Source organism: Vidua macroura, chromosome 17, assembly GCF_024509145.1.
Source record: "Vidua macroura isolate BioBank_ID:100142 chromosome 17, ASM2450914v1, whole genome shotgun sequence".
NCBI lineage: Eukaryota > Metazoa > Chordata > Aves > Passeriformes > Viduidae > Vidua > Vidua macroura.
The window spans coordinates 8457149-8474207 of record NC_071587.1 but is presented as its reverse complement, the minus strand read 5'-3'; positions in this window follow the sequence as shown (position 1 = coordinate 8474207).

Here is a 17059-nt window from a genome sequence, read left to right as displayed (position 1 = left end):
GAATTCCCCAGCAGCATTTGGGGTGAAGTCGCTCATCTCCGCAGTCGCAGCAGAGTCCAGGGAGCCACCAGCACCATGGGGCAGGAGGGGCTGTCCCAGTCCAGCCCCACGGCAGCACCCTGCTGCCCACAAACCCCTCCCTGTGCCCAAGAACGTCTCAGGGGCATGCAGGGGACATGGAGGGACATGGGGTGAAGCCTCTGGTCTCAGGGCTTCCCATGCACCCCCAGAATGATGTGCGTACCCGGGAGCATGCACTCCTGTTGATGCCTTAGGATTTTAGCTTTTATATTTTTCATATATTTGTAATCCTTCAATTCTTTAGTGTATAACTCTGAACTCCATAGAAAGTGTTAGCTACTGCTTTCCCATTTTGGTCAGACAAAACAATTCCTCTCTAGGCCTGGGAATCAAGGACACCTCACTGTCTCAAGCCCCGAGAAATGTAAACAAAAGTGAGTTGAGGGGGCAAACTTGGGGTAAATTACTTAATTACTTGAAACTGTGATTGGAAGATTAACCTCCAATATGCAAAAGGACCAAACTCATAAAAGTGTGAAAACCTGTGACCTGTCATCCATTTTGGGTGTAGCCCCTTGGGGAGGCTTCGTCTGCCCAAAATGTACCTGAAGGACCTTCAATAAATATAACTACTATTTATTCCCTTAATTTTGTCTGGCTTCTGTTTTTAGGTAGCCCTAAAAGGCATCCCCGTGGCCAAGAACGCCTCAGGGGGATGCAGGGGACATTGGAGGGACATGGGATGAAGCCTCTGGTCTCGGGGTTTCCCACGCACCCCCAGAATGATGAGCACACCCGGGAGCGTGCACTCCTGTGGGGACACGCGCACGCGTGGGGACAAGGAAGGTGCAGCTGAAGGACCCGGCGGGTGATGGAGCCACGTCCCTCAACCGGGACCTTGAACCCCGCAGCCGGGCTGGGGTACAACAGAAACTTCCCGGGGACGTGGCGTGCAAAAGCCACGCTGCTGTCATTGCAGCTGTGACCGACTCTGGGCGTCAGCTGCCATTCCTGGGAGCTGGGGCAAGGATCCGTCCCTCCAGCCCTCCCTCGCGCTCCGGAAACGGGCTGGGCAAAAACCCTCCTCCTCCTCCCCGCTTCTGCCTGATTTCCCCTGCCCTGCCCAGGGTTGCTCTGGGACCTGTTTCCCACCCCGCTAACCCTGCCCTGGGATCCATCCAGCACCATCTGCCGCTTGGAAGAGCCCTGTTCCCTAAGCTGCTCTAATCCCTGAATCCTATCTGCGCCCCGCAGTCGGTGTGAGCTGCCGGCAACGAGCATCTCCCCGGCTTCCGCAGCCCACGCTCCCGCAGCCCACGGCCGCGCTCCCTGAGGCTCTCCCGGCTTTTCCCTGCCCATGTTGGGCTGGTCGGGCTCTGAGCAGTCCCTGCGCTGCGGGAAAATAGGAAATGCTGGGAGAGACAAGAGAAGAAAAGCAATAAGGGATGCTCGACGCTGCCGCCTCCTGCTTTCCTTTGCCCTGGGAGCGAGGCGAGCTCCGAGCCAGGAGCGCAGGAGGCAGCCCCGGCATCGGGAGGCGAGAGAGGGGAGAGATCCCCCGGGATCGGGAGCTGGCAGGAGAAGAAAAGGAGCGAGGGGCCGCGGAGAGGTGGGAGGAGGGTGGGGGGAGGTGAGCCCGAGGGTGAAAGAGATGAACGCTGGAGCGGACAGACCCGGCGGCTCAGGAAGCCGGGGTCGGAGGAGCGGGGGGCTGGGGAGGTCTCCCTCCCTCTCCCCGCCGAGGAAGCGCAGGGAAGAGCTTCCCGGAGGATGCCGGGCATGGAGGGAGAGGAAGCGCCGGAGACAGCTGCCAACATCTGGCAGCGGCGCGGCCCCCCGGGACCCCGAGGCAGCCGAGCACGGGGGGGCCGGGCCAGCGCGACGCTTCCTGCCACCCCTCCGCTGCCAGATGTGCACCCCGCTCCCCCCGGCCCTGCACCCCCACCCTTCCTCCCCGCCGGGACGTGCCCAACACCTGCTTCCAGTTCAGTCCCAGTTCGCCGGCGCTCCCAGGACCCCGCGGTCCCCGCAACGCCCAGGGGACAGGCGGTCCCGTCACCTTTGGCATCCCCGTCCTCTGATGGCCTTCCTGGCTCCCGCGGGGCCGGCTGGGGGGAGCGATCTGTGCGACCATGGGGCGCGTTCCCCTCCGTGGCACTGCGGTGCCCTTGCCCAGATCAAGCCCGGCCATTCAGCAGCCCCGGCCCCGGCCCCGGCAGAGCAGGGCAGGGGGTGCAGGACCACCCCATCCCAGCCGGCACTTCCCACCCGATCCCTCCTGCCCCGAATCCCTCTGGATGCAATCTGTCCCGGGCAGGGAGCTGCCCATTGCGCGGCCCCGGCAAATAGCTGGGTAAGGTTGAACAGCAAGACAGGATTAGCCGCGGGCAGGGAAAATAGCCTCTCCCTTCAAAAATAGCTTCCTGGGATTAAAAATAGCCAGAGGTCCCGGAGCCGTGGCTGCGGGGGGACACAGGCACCAGCTGGGCCGGGCCACCCGCTCCCGCGCCGGGGGACAATTAGGGGCATTATGGAGAGCTTAGGGCTGCTCGGAGCCATCTGGTCACAGGCAGAGCCCCTCGGCACCATCCCTGCAGCCACCTTTGATGACACTTTCCTGTGACACGGGGGAAAAACCCCCGGGGCTGGCTGGGATTTGGGGTGCCTGGCCGTGTCCCAGCATCACCCCAGGCTGGGGGTTTCCAGTGCCAGGGGTGTGGGGCAGTCCCCATGTCGTGGGACACCCACAGAACTCTAAGCTGGACTTCACCTACTCCAGCACCATTCAAGCCACAGGGAAACCCCGGGTCAGGCCCCTCCAGGTGATCCCCTGAGCCCTATGGTGGGGATGGTCCCCAAATCCTGGTTATTCTCCTTTCCAGGCAAGCCATGTGGTGCAGCTGACATGCTGGAGGGAAGGGATAGTATCCAGAGGAACCTGGACAGGCTGGAGAAGTGAGCTTGTGCTGCCCAGAGGAGTCTATAGAGATGCTCCAAAAGCTGGAGCACCTCTGCTCTGGAGACAGGTTGAGAGAGCTGTGGGCATTCAGCCTGAAAAAGAGAAGGCTCTGGGGAGACCTTAGAACTTCCAGTACTTCCAGTACTTCCAGTACCTAAAGGGGCTCCAAGAGAGCTGGGGCCTTTGGACAGGTGCCTGGAGTCACAGGACAAGGGGCAATGGCTTCAACCTGACAGAGGGCAGGGATAGATGGGATATTGGGAAGAAATTTTTCCCTGTGAGGGTGGTGAGGCATTGGCCCTGGTTGCCCAGTGATGCTGTGGCTGCCCCATACCTGTGAGTGTCCAAGACCAGGTTGGATGGGGCTTGGAGCAACCTGGGATAGTGGAAGGTATCCCTGCCTGTGGCAAGGGGTTGGAACAAGATGAGCTTTAATGTCCCTTTTAATCCAGCCCATTCTGTGAAGTCCCCAGGGATGTTTTAGGCTGTCCCAGGGCACAGACCCGGGATTTCCATTTGGCTTGAATGGGGCTGGGGTAGGTGAAGTCCAGCTTAGAGTTCTGTGGGTGTCCCACGACATGGGGACTGCCCCACACCCCTGGCACTGGAAACCCCCAGCCTGGGGTGATGCTGGGACACGGCCAGGCACCCCAAATCCCAGCCAGCCCCGGGGGTTTTTCCCCCGTGTCACAGGCAAGTGTCATCAAAGGTGGTCAGCAGTTCTTGGGCTGGGAATGTGGAGCTCAGATTTTCCCTGAAAACTCCAGCACAGGCTGAGCCCTGGGTGACACAGCACTGGCAGGGAGGTGGCTGCAGTATCACCACCATTTTGGAGACCAGAGGCAAAGGTGGTCTCAGTGATTCCTTGAGGGACGAGGACCAAAAGCCTCCAGCGAGCACTCTGTCCCTGCACAGCCAGTCCTGGGAGGTTTGACATTTTCACCTCCACCTCCTGTTTTCTGCTCTCCTCCCACCCAGCCCTTGGAAACGGCTCCTCTTTCTCTCCCTGTTTTTCTTCCCGCATTTCCGCTGGCTGTGGGCTTTACACAACATCTCCCGGTTGGAGAAGGAGAGCAGAGACCTCCTCCCACTCCAATGGGAGCGCTGGGTGTGCTGCGGCTGGTGGGAGTCTCTCAGGTGGAGAGATTTTAGCAGGAGCCTTGTACGGAATAAATCCTCGGTCCCTGGAGTCCCAGGAAAGGGCAAGTCCTTGGATCGTGTCGCTGCAGCCAGAAAGATGCGTGCGGAGTGACAGTGGGGACAGCTGGCAGGGAATGGCAGTGTCCCAGTCTGGAGCAGGGACAGCCACCCTCGGGGAGCAACGGGGTGGGGTGGCTGGTCCGTGCCCCCCCGTTATCATCAGCTCCATCCGTGCAGCCCCCCTCTGCCCCCGCCAGCATTATCCAGCTGATCCCGCTCGCAGCCTCCCTAAGGCACTTACAGGGGTTAAAAACAGCAACTGGCCCAGCCCTGACCCCAGGGGACCCTCCGAGTCCCCAGCTCCCTTGGTGCTGGCACTGACCCATTGCGGGGTGGGCACTGTGTGTGTGTGTGTGTGTGTGTGTGTGTGTGTGGCCCTCCCCATTCCAGGACACCTCCTGGTCACTCCATCCCAGCTGGGGTGGTGAGAGCACAAGTGGGGTGACCATCCCATCACTCTCTCCCTGCCTGCACAGGCAGAGAGACGATGGGTGACATTAATGGGTGCTGGGGGCGCTGTGGCGGGGGCTGTTTGTCTGCTGCAAAGGGGGGGCAAGGTGGTGCCACAGCATTCAGCTGGTGCCCCCTTCCCGGCGCCCTTCTCCCTGCTTTCCCCAAAATCCCGCCCGAAGGCAGGGAGATGAAAGCGGGGTCACGCTGCCCTGCCTACCCACATCCTTCCCGCACATTCCTCTCCCTCCTTCATCTCTCCGGGGGTGCCCGTCCGCGCTCGGCTCCACAGCAGCCCAGGCTGGAGGAGACCTTGGCGTTTTCCCCTCTGTTAAAAATAGCCTGAGATTTATTTTCTGGCAGCATGGAAAGCCCCCGGGGCGGCCGAGAGGAAGCAGCCGGGCTGGGGCAGGCAGGGGCGGCGGGGGGAGAGCGCGGAGGGCAGGAAATAACCCCCGGCAGCGGCTGCCCTGGACGGGGAGAAGGCTCAGATGTGAACAGTGTGTGGTTCATGTGGAAACTCCCAGGACAGCAGCCACAGCTCTGGCCCTGAGCACCCTGCACTCCGGCCAGCTGCCAAGGTCGGACAGGGCTGGGAACAACCTGGCCTAGTGGAAGGTGTCCCTGCCCATGGCAGGGGGTTGGAATGAGATGAGCTTTATGGTCCCTTCCAACCCAAACCATTCCATGATTACACAGCAGGGCTACAGCCCCTCTGGACTGACTCCAGCACCCCAGTCCCCCTGCCCATATCCCTGGGTTTATCTTAACCCCAGCCCCATGTCCCCATGCCTTTCCTGACACCATCCTTCCCACCTGTGACATACAGAGGGCAGGTGGGATGCTGTGGAGGTCCCCAGGATGCTGCAGGAGCCCTGGGATGCTGGCAGCCAGCAGGCAGAGAGGGCGGGGAAGTGCCACGCTGAGGGAGGAATTTGCTTGCCACCATTCCCTGCCTCTTTCCCCTTGGGCCCATCCCAAACCACCCCTGGAGCACTGGGCAATTGGTTTGGTCTCTGTCCCCCTCCATGACCCTTCATGGCCGTGCCTGGAGTGGAGGTGGCAGCTGTCTGCACACAAACCGCAGAGCTCTGTGCTGCTCTCCTCCTCCCGGCATTTCACTCCAGGGGATCCCACCCACCCTCCGAGGATGCTCAAAGTGCCTCTGTCTGAGTCTGCCTCCCGTTGCCCCCTGCCTAAAGCAGGATGCCGGGACGGAGCTGGCACTTCCCGTGTTGCTGGAGCATTCTGGCCATCCCTCCCCTGCACACCCACTCTCCGGGAGTGCAGGACTCCCTCCTGTGCCGTGACCTCCCTCTGTTTCCCAGAGGGACCAGTTCCCGTTTCCTGGGGACCTTTTGGTTCTTGTCCCCCTTCCCCAGCCTATTCCTTATCAGCCTCACTATCATTTCCTCCCTGTCCACCCACCTGCTTATTTTAGCTGCTTCTTCCTTCCTCTCAGCTGCTTTTGGAACAGAATTCGTCCACGTTCCCCTCTGGCAGCCCCCAGCTCGGCCACACGACCCGCCGCGCCCCCAGTGTCCCCCTCCACAGCCCGAGCGGGGCCCGGCGGGCGATGCCCGGTGCCGGCAGCGCGGGGTGCCAGGACGTGCTGCCCATGGGCACAGTTCCCTTGCCCGCCGGCCGGGGATGGAGGCTCTAATTGAGGCAGGATCCTGCCGTCGCTCCTCGGCTAATTGCAGCCTGCGCTGCCCTGCCGGGCTCCCTGGCTCGCCGGCCGGTCCCTCCCTGCGCTGCCTGCGCTGCCTGGCCTCTGCCTGAACCCTGCCTGCGGGCTCTGCCCGCGCCCGGCCTGCCTCCCCCGGCCGGCAGTGCCTTCTGGAACGCTCCACCCTGCAAACCGGTTTGCAAGGGAGCATCTTCCAGCAGGGAAAAACCGATGGGTCACATCCCCCCTGCCCCGCCTGTGCCCTGCCTGCATTCCTGCATCCCTCCCTCGTCCCCACACCCTGCCCACATTCCTGCATCCTTCCCGCATCGCCACATCCCCGCATCCATCACAGCGGCCCAGGAAGCACCAAGCGCTTCTCCCCCAGCCGAACCCTCAGTGATTAAATCCCATTCCAAAAGCAAGGCTGTAATGCTCCATCACAGCAAGCTTTACGGAGAGGGTTGGCAGAGCCATCAGCCAGCGCTGACCCCGCCAGGGACATCCCAGGGCCCCGCCAGCCCTTTTCCCTCGATCATTACCACCCCCCGGGCCGAGCTCCCAGCAGCACTGTCCCCATTCCCGTCGTGTTCCGGAGTGCGGGGGCTGCCAGGGAGGGCTCCCAGCGTGGCGCTGCCAGCGGAGCCGGGAGATGTCGGCAGCTCGTTATTTATTTAAAGCTCCATCTTTGCGGGGAGTGCCTGTCCTGCAGGAGGGATCCGGCTGCCAGGGACGATTCGGCTGCCAGGGAGAGATCCGGCTGCCGGGGAGGGATCCAGCTGCCAGGAGGAACGCTGGCCAACAGCCACCCTTGCAGGGGTTTTTCTCCCTACCCAGGGCTGGGCGGATGCTCCTCTGGCCCGGGAGAGAACACAGCCCCCTTTGCAGCCACCTCTCCCCCTGCCTGGCACCAGCCATCGAGCAGGATTGGGGGACACGCTTCCCAACACTCCTGCTGTCACCCTGAGCCGGGGAGTGGGGTTTGGCCTCGCCACCGCAGTGGCTCAGTCCCTCAGTGGTGACAGGGATGTGTGGCTCGGGCGCCGTTTCCAAGGTAACCCTGGATGAGCTCGGCCTCCGCATCTCTCCATGTCCCCGCATCCCTCTGTGCCCCTGTATCCCGCAACCCCCCGCACCGAGGAGTCTGTAGGGGCTTGGTCCCTCCAGGGACGGGATGGGGAGGGAACCGACCGCAGGGAGGAGGGATAGGGAAGTGGAGAGGTACAGGACATCCCTCCCCTCCCCGTTCCCAGCACAGCCATCCCCTGGGCATGGGTGTGTATGACCTGTTCCAAAGACAGGACCTCAAGGACCTCGGGGACCAGGTCAGGGTGTTCCCGTCCTCCCTCCTGCAGCACCTCCCAGGGAGAAAACCAGAAATAGAATCTGTGGTTCCCCACCCTGCCCTGGGCAAGAGGCCATGGCCGCGGGTGGGAGCGTGCCCCGAGTCCCGCGGGATACCCTGGATGAAGTCTCTCCCCAGGCATCTCCTGTCCGGGTGGGATGGGCTGAGCGGGCAGTGCAGTGGGTGCAGGGGTCTCTGGGGGTCCCAACCCAAGGACGTGGGGGTGGGGTGAGAGACATGTGGGTACTGTCCCAGCTGGGACATGCTGGCCAGGCTGGGAGCCTGCCTGGGCTGCCAGTGCCCCCAAAAAAAGCCACTTTGGATGTATTCCAGGGGGTCACTGTGTCCCTCCAACCCCCGCTGTGCCCCAGGCCAGTACGGCAGCTCTGAGTCATTCGGCACAGACAGACACTGCAACCCCCCACTCACCTCCCCACCTTCCCCCTGCCCACCCCATCCCTGCAGTCCAACCAGGATGAACATCCCCAAATTTCCATTAATCCTGGCTTGGCTTGTGTTAAACAAGTGTTTCAGGGTAGGCAGCCAGGGCTGGAGAAGACTGGGATGTTCCACTGGGAATGGCACAAAGGGGCTCAGCAGGGGTGGGATGCTCCCAAACGGAAGCAGAGCTGCAGAGATGATGCCGGACTCATTTCTCCCTGCACTGGGAGGCCCGGGGGGCTGTGGGGAGCACAGGAGACCAATTCCCAGACTCTGGCCCACCGGCTGCCGTGAGGAGGGGAGGCAGCTCCTCTGCCAGGATGCTGCCAGCCCGCCCTGGGCACTGTCTCCATCTCAGCCCTCCCTTCTCCATCTGCTCCTGCCGGCTCCTCAGGGCCCTCCTGCACGGGGCCACCGACAGCAGCGATTTCTTATTACAAATATGTTCCGGTCCATCGCCCCCCAGATCTGCATCCCTAGGACCTGTGTGATGAGGAATTCGATTCTTCACTGTTAATGAGTTTATGCCAGCAAAGGGCTTTGAAGATGTAATGCTCTGTACAGTAGCTGAGCATCATTTTTATTATTGATTTCACTGCCAGCCCCTGAGATGCTGCTGGAGGACACGAACCTCTGGGTAAAGCCTCTAAAATCCTTGGGGAGGTGGTGGGGAAGAATATGCAGAGAAGGAGAAATCCCTCCCCTGTGGACAAACATCTCCACAATGCTTTCAGGTTTGTGCCCTTCCAAGAGCAAGCCCCCCACACACAGCAGGACAGCAAACCTCTCCTTGGGATGGAGAAGGGGTTGTATGGCAAACCCCCACATCGGGGCCGGGGCAAGTGATCTGAGTCAGCCACTAACAAAATGTCATCCTGCCACCCTGCCGAGCCTCAGCCGAGCCCTGGGGTCCTGGTGCCACAAGGGACCCTGAGTTGTGAAGGACCTGGAGTGGCAGAGGTCAGGGTCAGGGTGGGGCCGTGGGTTTGGAGGCAGCAGGAAGAGCGTCTGGAGCCGTTTATCAGCCTTGGATGGTGGCAGCCACACAAAGGTCCTTGACAGGCTCTACACGGCCCTGTCCCCACAGGCTCTCCCCAGGGACCGGCTGTGCTGGCAGCTGCCCTTCTTTCAGAGCAAACGTGGGGTGGGTGTGCAGCTTCCCCCGACTGCTGATCCCACTGGAGCAGGATGTGGCATAGGATTCCCTGCCTGCACCCACCATTGCTGCCCTGGGCTGAGCCTGGAGCTGCTGAGATGCTCCACGGACCCCTTGGGCTTTAAACACTGGGGAGGATTTCCTGCCAGCAAAGGGCACCACTGTCCCTTGGCCTGGACTGTTCCTGGCCATGGGATTTTCGGGAAACGCCTCCGTAGTTCCCCACTCCTGGGGCCACCCGTGGTCATTTCCCGTGGTGGGAACTAGAGTGGGTGTGGGGCTCACGTCTCCCTCCCAGCACCCAGATGGGGAAATGCCACGCTGGGAGAAATCACCGGGAACCGCAAAGCTGAGGGCTAATTATCAGCAAGGGAAGGAAGTGGGGAGGGAGATGCTGTGCTGGGGCCGAGGGTGGGGAGAGGAACCGGGCTGCTCCCGGCTCCGACACTGACTCACCGGCAGCCCTGGGAAAGCCACCTCGCTCCATGGTTACCAAACACAGACATCGATAGCGCCCTTTGCCCATCACACCCGAGCAATCTGATCCCGGGATCAGCATCCCTCCCTCCTGGGTACCACTTCAGGGATGCTCTGGTGGCCTCGGGGCTGCCAAATGGGACTGGCAAAGATGTCACCGTGGTGGTGAACGTGGTGAGGTGACAACTGTGATCTGGCATCAGGAAACAGCTAAAAAACTCAGGTTAAGAAAAAATACAGAAACCAAGCAGAGCCCCACTTTTGCTTCCTGTTTTGGGGTCTCCATCTCTGCTACCAGGCACTGCCCTGGGGCTCCAGTTTGGTGCAAGAGGCTGATGTCACCTCGGTGCTGGGGACACGGCTCTGGGCATGCACCGTTCTCAGAAGGGGGGTGCCCGGAGCTCACTTGGTGTTTGGGGGATTTTCGGTGGAGTTCCCGTGGGTCCTTTCTCACGGGTTGCTCCTGCTGCGGGCAGAGCCAGCGCTGCAGGCAGCACAGGCATCCTGCCCATAGCAGGAGCACCCTTGGACACATCAAGGCTGAGTTTTGGGGTCTGAGGAGGGAGCCCAACCTCCCCCCATGCAGCAAACACCGCCCAGGCCACGCAGAATGGGCCGGGCACTGACCCATTTATCAAGGTCACGGCTGTGGGCAGCGCAAAGCAGAGGCGATGTGACTATTTCGGTGAGCTGAGGGAACTTCACTGGCCTGATTCCCATAAATAAAACATGCAGGGAACAGCCCCTGCTCTGTCCTATTAATTCTGGACCCCAGGGGCCTGGCTCTGTGTGCATTCAGCAGCTCAGCATCGCCTGCTCCGCTCCCCTCTCCGGAGCCTGGCTGGGCTCAGGAAGGCTTGAAACGCCCAGTTTCCACAAAATGCCGAGTGTGACGGCTCTGAGGGTGCTTCATGGAAAATCCATTTGTTTTCTCAGGCACAGAGGCAGCTGGGAAGGATGCTGGTGTGTGGGTGGGTCGGGGAGCAGAGGACAGCTCCAGCTTGCTGCAGCCCCCAGCCCAGCTCCCCGGTTTTAAGGAGCTGGAGCTGTTTCCACCCACTCTGCTTCCCCATCTCCCAGCACTCCCCCAGCACACCTTTGCCTCCCAGCTCTCCAGGAGCAGCCATGGCTCTCCCATGGCTGGTTCCTCCAGCCCCTCACAGAAGGCATTAACAGAACAAGGGAGTTTAATTATCTGGGTTTTCTTCCAGGAGGGCATGAACCTGTCTCTCCCTTGAATTTATCAATTGCTGCCAGATTTTATCTCTTGCTTTCAATTTGCTTGTGATGCTGTTTTCTGCACCAGGGGCACCATGTCAGCAGCTCCCTCCTCTCTCACCACAGACACAGTAAATGATCTCGCTCTTCCCTCGGTGGCATTGAGTCCTGGGTGCTTTCTCTGACACCCATGGCTGCTCACACTGGATTTACATCCTTTACTGACCATGGCATTGCCCACTCAGCAGAGCCACAGAGCAAACCTTGCCCTGGGGCTCTGCTGAGATCCACGGCCCCACCAGTCATACCCAGAGATGAAGGGCCCCCATTTTCAAGTGACTCAGACTCACCCTTCCTTCCTCAGGAAAACCTGTGATCAGATAAAGCCATCAAACTATCTGGTGAGAATAAACACGCTGCATCTGCACGGATGCAGGCTGTACCCCCCCTAACCCCGCAGAGCCCAGGCAGCCTCTGCTGCCGTAACCCCGTCCTTTGGAGGGACACCTCCAGCCCCAGGCAGCACAGCAGGGATTGCACACGCGTGTGCAAGGCTGGGACCTGCTCTCGCTGTGGGGCCAATCTCACGGGGGTCAATTCCCCACTGGCACCGGGCACAGCATCTCCCCATCCTCCCTCATCCCACTGAGCTGTATCCATGCTGCACCAGCAAGGAACACATGGAGAAAGCAAAGGGTGAGAAGAGGAGGAGCAGAGGATGGAGGAGGGAGAGGGAAGGAAGGAGAGGGAGGGAGGGGAAACATTTCAAAAAACCCGCAATTGCCACCAGATGGGCACTGCCCCCGCCAAGGTGCTGCACTGGCAGGCTGAGGGGCTGGCGAGGAAAAGAGCAAAGGAAGGTGTGAAGATCTCCCTGCAGATTAAACCAAATCCACACTGCTCTGGCGCTCATTGAGGCAAGCCTGGGCTAGGAAAAGAGTAGGGTTGGGGTTTGGGGTTCCAGTCTGACACAGACAGGACCCATCCAGGTCCCCCAACTCCCCAAAGCCCTCAGCCCAGTCTGTGAGGTGTCAGGGATTTTCAGGATCACACTGTTCCCACACTACCTGGGGGTTTGCATGACCTTGATGGGGCCAAGAACCCATCTCTGGGGACAGCTCTGCTCCACTCACCCCTTGGAGGTTGGAAATGAGGGAGTGTGGTGCTAGGATGTGGCTGCAGGTGCTAGGGGAGGTTACACCAGCAGCTCCAGCACTGCCTTCTCTGGGAAAAGCAAGGATGGAGTGGGATGTGAGCAAGGCAGAGAGGAAGCACAACAGGGCTGCTCAAACTGATGCTGGGTCCAGCAGGATGTGGAGCTCAGGGCTGGTGTGACAATGAGGGAGCAGATAATGTATTACAGGGAACAAACTCCTGGAGGGATAATAAAAATGAGTGGGTTGGGTTTAGAAAAGAGCTGAGAAGAGAGCACAGACATTTTTGGAGGGGGTTGGAACTACTAAATCCAGGGGGAAAGAAAATAAAGAAAGCATCTGTCTTCTTTGCCTTCTTTGCCCACATCCCTGTGCTACTTCCCAGAGATCAGGGGCTCTCCTGGGTTTTGGGGCCAGCGGTGGTTCTGCCTCTGCTTGGGAGCACCCCTGAGCCTTTGTGCAGGTGCTGGCCCCACCGGCACAGCTCCAGCTGGGACAGGCTCCAGGGCTCACCAGACACTGCATGGCACGGGCCCCTGCCTGCCCCAGACCCCCAAACCCTCTGGGCTGGTACCCCGGCCATGGTCCCGGGCAACGCTGGGCTCTGCCCTGCCTGACCGGAGAAGAGGAAACATCTTCCCGACAGCAGCTGGCTCCGGGAGGGATTTTCCGCTGCCTGTTGGCCACGTGCTGCCGGAGCCAGCTCAGGTGCTGGATCTCCCTGGCTGTAATTTCATCCCTGGGCTCCTGTATCAGCTCTGGCTGGGCGGCACGAGGGAAGTGACCGGGGCGCAGGTCCGAGCCCCAGCCCGGAGCTGCATCCGCCCAGCGTTTCCAGCCCAGCCTTATCTGGCGGCTCCCCTTGTGACTCCCCATTTTCCTCCTCTCCCCTCCTTTCCCCCACTCCACCCCATGCTCCCGGCAGAGCTTCCTGCAGCAGGGCCAGGGCTGGGGGCTGCGGGGTGCTTGGCCGGACCCCTCCCTGCTGACCCCGGCTCTGCCCAGATAGGAAATCCTGCGGGAACTGAAGCCTGGGAACAGCGGCCGAGTTCTCCCCAGGGCTTGGCAGCACTGGGATCTCGCCTACGGGTCACATCAGCCAGCCAGGCTTCTCTGGGAAAAGCTGGGATGAGCCAGGAGAAACCCAGGGAAGGGCATGGAGACAATCATGAAGTGCCCATGGTGGACACCCATCACCTAAATGTGCCATTTACAACAAGAGGGTTTAGGCACTCAAATGAGCCACTTTCCCATTGGGAATGGTGGGAGGAGAGGGCATCACACAGGAAGATGCTGAACAGTGTGATGTATGACCACTGGCATGACTCAGGTGTGCAGGAACCAGGTGAGTGTTCACAGAAGGGTGCAAAATGCCATTAACAGCCTTTGAACAGCTCCAAATATAAACTAATTATTGACAGCCTCATCGCTCCTCCTGACAAGCAATTTAATGTAAATTCAAATATCTTGCAAAAACCCTTCTTATTTACTTAAGAGCATCTTGTGAATGTTTTGCCAGAGTCCTCCTGATTTTTCTTGTTATTATTTTAGAATGGGAAGCAACCAGAGATGTGCTGCTCCCCACACCCTGCAGTTCAGCTCCAGCACAGCCCTGCGGGGAACCCTGAAATTGGAGCTGCCTGAGCAAATTCAGGACACTGGAGGTAAAACCAAAAGGAAGCATCAGGGCAGGAGCAAAAGGAAAACAGCTCTCCACACCCTCTGAGCTGAGGAGGTTGGGAATGGAGGTGGGTTAATGCTCCCAGAGTGGAGTGTCATTCCAAGCTCGACATTAACTAGGGCAAAGCTTGACTCAGTGTTTAACCCAGCTAAACCCTGGCTGTGGCCTGAGTCGTTAGGCGAACCAGCAATTGCCTGCCGAAACCCCAAACCACACTTCCCAAACTCTAGGAGTTATATATATATTTTATATATATATTTTTTTAACTGTTGCCTCTGCCTGTTGCCAGCACAGCTCCTTGACACGCACAGCTTTCGTGGATCACGCTGAGCCAAGGACTTGCATGCAGCCCTGCAATTTCCTTGGGTTCTGAAGAAAACCAAATCTTTGCAAACAGAAGGATCTATTTCAGTGAAATCTCTCTTATCCTCTGGGTTTGTAGGTGTTGTGGTAAAGAGGGTTGGGCTTGACTGAGAGACAAATCAGACCTTTAAGGATGTGGGACCACGGGGATATCCCTGCTTCTGTCTCCTGAAAATGGGCTTGTCTGTTTCTAAAGGAATGCTGTGAGCCCCTGATAATGACCAGGAAAGGTTGCAGGAGTAAGGGAGGGTGATAGTGGAGGAGGAAGAATCAAAATGTATTCTGAATGTGCTGACATTTTGCTGTTGACATCAGGACAAAGCCTGGTCTGAGCACCAACATTTCCCAGACGTGCAGAGGTGACAGTCTGCAAAAAGCTGCAGAAGGAGAAGATCTGATTAAAGAGCACTGTCCAAAGTGCACAGCAGTGAGGTGCTCCTGATCCATACCTGGGATAGGAGGAAACCTGGGAAGGGATGAAGTACCAGAGCACTGTGATGCAAAATACAGCAGGAAACAACTCTGAGGAGATCCCAAGCTGAGAGAAAGGGAAGTGGAGATCCTTTATTGCAGGAGGAGGGTGGTGTCAGCAGGGCACAGGGATCTCTTGAGCTCCAACCAACACACAAATGGCCTGTGGCTTCTGGGTGGGACTTTGAGGGGCCCAGGTTGGCTCCAAGCTCCCAGAGAGGACCACAAGAATCAGTGTTTGGCTGCTGCTGGGCCACTCCAGGGAGGGGAACAGAGAAGGATGAGACAGAGCCAGAGCAGCAAGTCAAGGACAGTGGAGATGGAGCAGGCAGGAGAAGGTGGGAACAGAGCTTGTTGCATCCTCCTGCACCCCACCCCCCCTGCCATGGCCCCAGCATCCTTCATCCTTATCATCACCTGCAGCCTTGGGGGAATCTAAATGGAGTCCCCAGAGTTGAGCTCACCGAGGCCACAAGAAGTTGGGAGTGGGGAACTGAATTTGACAGCCTGGATGCTTCTCTACTTGAGAAGCTTTGAAAGGGAATGTATTTTTGGAGCATTAAAGATCAACTCTGTTTGACTCTGGCCAATCCTTTTCAAGAGCAGCACCAAAGGAGGTCAGTGGGATGTGTTTGGTCAAATATTTTGTACATGACCATCATCTCTCACCCCCTCAAGTATTTACAGACCTGAGAGCATTTCCTGCTGTTCCCCCTGTTGAGTATCTGGTGTCTCTGCTCCAGCAGGACGGTCCTGTGTGTCTCAGTGCGTGGTGGAGCCATGAAGGACCACCCCAGCGCTGCCCTTGGGTGCAGAAAACAAAATTAAATCAGCACAATGTGTTTAGTCCCACAAATGGCAGCAGGTTTACCCAGCCAGCAGTGAGACACAGCATACGATAATGAGAACAAATCTGCGGGGGTGGTGGTGGTGGGGAGATGGGGTGGAAAGAGGGAGGTTTATTCTCCAGGGTTTTTTTGTAATCTTCACTCACCATATTTAGTAGGCTTGTGACTTGCCCTTGCTAGCTCATGGAGAATTCCCCCAAGTGTTTACTCCCACAACCTAGCAAATGCCTCAATACACATCATGGAAAAAATACAATCAACATCTTCACTCCCACTAGAGAAGGAATTCCGACTTGCCCGGCACAGACCGGGAGTATGAGCCTGCGAGAGAGACAAATGCTGCTTCATTAGCTCCGCTCAGATGTGGTTTACTCCTCAAATGACCTGGTCAGGGCTGCACCACCTCCCTCCTTTCCTTCACCTAAGGAACCCCTGACCTTTGGTCAGGGCAGTGGGGACAGGAATGTGGGTCCTTTAACCCTTTCCTCTGACATCTGCCAGCTGCTCTCCATGCGGTGCACAAAGCTGATGGCCCCGGGATTTCCAGGGATTCAGAGATGCTGTGAAGGGCACAAGCAGAGCTCTGCAAAATGGCTTTCCTCCTGCTGTACCTAGGGAAGAGCAGGGTTTGGTGATGGAGAGCCAAGTCTACCTTGTACAGAACATGGAAACAAAATTGGGATCACTGAGAGTAGAGATCACAGATCACAGATTACCCAGGATTGCTTTGAAACATCTATTTTTACAATGCTTTAGTAGAGGAAAAAAACAGTAGTTAGGCCATTTAGATTTTGTCAACCTGTTCCCAAACTGCCTGCATGATAAGGACACACAGGAAATAATTTCAGTTTATCAAATGTAGAATCTCCTACAACTACAATGATCATAAAGTAGATGAGAGCTGGAAAGAGGAGCTGAAATGACAATGCTCAGCACTTCTAATGATTTGGCATTTCTGGCCAGGAATTTCTTTGCCCATATTGGCAAATTTTGGGAATTTCTGCCAAGGGAAGTGGTGGAATCATCATCCCTGGAAGTGTTCAAAAAACATGCAGATGTGGCATGTGGGAACATAGTTTGGTGGTGAGTTTGGTAGAGCTGCGTTAACTTTTGGACTTGATGATCTTGGAGGTCTTTTCCAACCACACCAATCCCATGTTTTTGCAAATGGGACATGGTATGAATGCAGCACCCAGCCAGCTCTCCTCTGCTGCTGTCCCCTGGTCTGGTCCCACCATACCCCACCGCAGGAGACAGTGGGAGGATGGTGCTGACTTATTTGCACTGGAGAGGTCTTGGAGATTGTGCAGGGAGCAGGGACACTGAAAAGGCAGTGAAATTCAACAGCACATGTGCTAGTCCATGGTGCTTAATTTGCCCACTCCGTGAGGATGGAGCACTGGCACGTGGTGCCAGCGTGGCTGTGCTGGGGGTCCAGGTGCTTTGGTAGAGCAAAGGGAACATATCAGGGCAACTCTAAGCAGTCTTGTGCTACAGGAATATGACCTTTACCTGTTGTCCCAGTGCCTAAAACCCTTTAGCAGTGTGATACTACCAGTCTCCACCCATCAGTAGTGGGTGTGATACCACCAGTCTCTGCCAGGGT